This window comes from Nycticebus coucang, chromosome 7 (genome assembly GCF_027406575.1).
Source record: "Nycticebus coucang isolate mNycCou1 chromosome 7, mNycCou1.pri, whole genome shotgun sequence".
Classification (NCBI taxonomy): domain Eukaryota; kingdom Metazoa; phylum Chordata; class Mammalia; order Primates; family Lorisidae; genus Nycticebus; species Nycticebus coucang.
Genome location: NC_069786.1, coordinates 16,666,567 through 16,669,236, shown reverse-complemented (window position 1 = coordinate 16,669,236; position 2,670 = coordinate 16,666,567). Strand labels below are relative to the sequence as shown.

General features: G+C 48.3%; 1 pseudogene; it reads left to right on the top strand.

Annotated features, from left to right (window-relative positions):
• Nucleotides 1-1,132: 1,132 nt before the first annotated feature.
• Nucleotides 1,133-2,206, top strand: LOC128589797 (Y-box-binding protein 1-like; annotated as a pseudogene).
• Nucleotides 2,207-2,670: the final 464 nt, after the last annotated feature.

Here is a 2,670-nt window from a genome sequence, read left to right as displayed (position 1 = left end):
CAGAATTAGTCAGAGCTATTGTGGCACTTCATGGTGTCAGGGACCTTATTACTCCTGGTGTGACTTCAATTCCCAAGATGGTCACCAGGGTCCAAAATGGCTGCTAGAGCTCCAGCATTTGCATTTCAGCCTCTCCCTTTCTTCTAAAGCAAGAAGTGAAGTAAGAGCATGCCCCTTCCTTATAAGAATACATCAGAATTTGTACAATTTTCACTAATGTCAATTTGCCAGAACTTAGCCACATGGCCTCACCTATGTCCATCTGGAAAGGAAGCTGAGAAATAAATCTTTTTTCCAGATAACCATGTGCCAAGCTCAAGACTGAGATTCCTGTTACTGAGGAGTTAGGCAGCCTTGTGAGGTAATGAGTACTGTTTCCGATACACGGCAAACTGGGGTGATACCACAGATATTTAATCTCAAATTCTTGTCAGCAGGGCCAGTTTTCTCAGACTTCCAGGACCAAACATGAAAATGAACCACATTTTTGGCCCCAAAGGCCTCTGCCCACAATCTCTCTTTCAGTCCACCTTAAAATGATAAGCATCCCACACTCAGTCTCAGTATAAGATAGTTTAAGGTCAGACATCAGGCACTGCAGCGCTGCCCAAGTTCAAATCTTAGCGATGTAAGATTTGATTACTGGCTATGTAATTTCAGGAAAATTACTTAACCTGTCTGCACCTCGGTTTCCTGTCTGTAAAATGGGGCTCTAATGTCTCTCTCAAAGAGTTGGTACAGAGATGGAACGAGGAAAGCCTGCCCACTGGCTCTGGTGAATAAAGGAGGCCCACCTTTACACAATCTCCCAGCCCAGCAGGGACCAGAGCTTGTACACTTGTGTGTGCAGAAGTTAGAAAGAGGAGACCCAGGCCCACCCAGAGGTGGCTGAAATCTATAGCTGGATAAAACCCTGAATTAATGACTGGTGGGGCTGCACATTATTACATCAGTCATTTCTTTGGAGTTAATCTCAGTTTACTAAAGGAATTTGGGGATAATTTTTCCCAAAACATTATTACATGAAAAACCAATGATAGAGTTCAATCGGTACCGGGAGCAGAAAGCGGACCCCAGAGAGCCCTGAGCAGCCCCACCGTCGCAGCCGGCCCCAGTCACCATCACCGCAACCATGAGCAGCGAGGCCGAGACCCCGCAGCCGCCCGCCGCCCCCGTCCTCAGCGCGGCAGACACCAAGCCCGGCACTACGGGCAGCGCGCAGGGAGCGGTGGCCCGGGCGGCCTCACCTCGGCGGCACCTGCCGGCGGAGACAAGAAGGTCATCGCAACAAAGTTTTTGGGAATTGTAAAATGGTTCAATGTGAGAAACGGATATGGTTTCCCCAACAGGAATGACACCGAGGAAGATGTATTTGTACACCAGACTGCCGTAAAGAATAACCCCAGGAAGCGCCCTCGCAGTGTGGGAGATGGAGAGACGGTGGAGTTGGATGTTGTTGAAAGAGAAAAGGGTGTGGAGGCAGCAAATGCTACAGGCCCTGGTGGGATTCCAGTTCAAGGCAGTAAATACGCAGCAGACCGTAAACATTACAGGCGCCATCCACCTCGCAGGCCTCCACGCAATGACCAGCAGAATTACCAGAATAGTGTGTGTGGGGGGGGGGAGAACATGGGATTGGAGAGCCTGCTGAAGGCCAGGCCCAGGGATGGACAGCGCTCCTGAAGGTCAGGTCAGGCCCAGGGATGGACAGCGCTCCTGAAGGTCAGGTCAGGCCCAGGGATGGACAGCGCTCCTGAAGGTCAGGTCAGGCCCAGGATGGACAGCGCTCCTGAAGGCCAGGCCCAACAACGAGGCCCTACCGCAGGTGAAGGTTCCCACCTTACTACGTGCGGAGACCACAGTATTCCAACCCTTCTGTGCAGGGAGAAGTGATGGAGGGTGCTGACAACCAACGTGCAGGAGAACCAGGTAGACCAGTAAGATAGAATACCTACCGGGGTTATAGACCACGATTCCGCAGGGGCCCTCTTTGCCAAAGACAGCCCAAAGAGGAGGGCAATGAGGGGGATAAAGAGAATCCAGGGGATAAAGAGAATCCAGGAGATGAGACCCAAGGTCAGCAGCCACCTCAACGTCGGTACCGTTGCAACTTCAATTACCAACGCAGACGCGGAGAAAACCCTAAACCACAAGATGGGCTGAGAATTCATCCGCTCCCGAGGCTGAGCGGGGCGGAGCTGAGTGAACGCCCCTCATCATCTCTACCATCATCCGGTTTAGTCATCCAACAAGAAGAAACGAATGTGAAGTTCCAGCCATAAGAAATGAGCAAAAGATCGGAGCTGAAGACCTTCAGTGCTTGCTTTTTGCCTGTTGACCAGATAACTAGAACTGTCTGCATTATCTATGCAGCATGGGGTTTTTATTCTTTTTACCTAAAGAAGTCTTTTTTGGTAATAACAAATGTGTTTTTTTAAAAAGCCTGGTTTTTCTCAATAATGCCTTTAAAGGTTTTTAAATTGTTTCATATCTGGTCAAGTGGAGATGTTTAAGAACTCCATTTTTAATTTGCAATAAAAGTTTACAACTTGATTTTTTCAAAAAAGTCAACAAACTGCAAGGACCTGGTAATAAAGGTCTTAAATAATGAAAAAAGAATAAAGAAAAACAAATGATAATCATACTGTGATAGCTTTATAATGTATCACC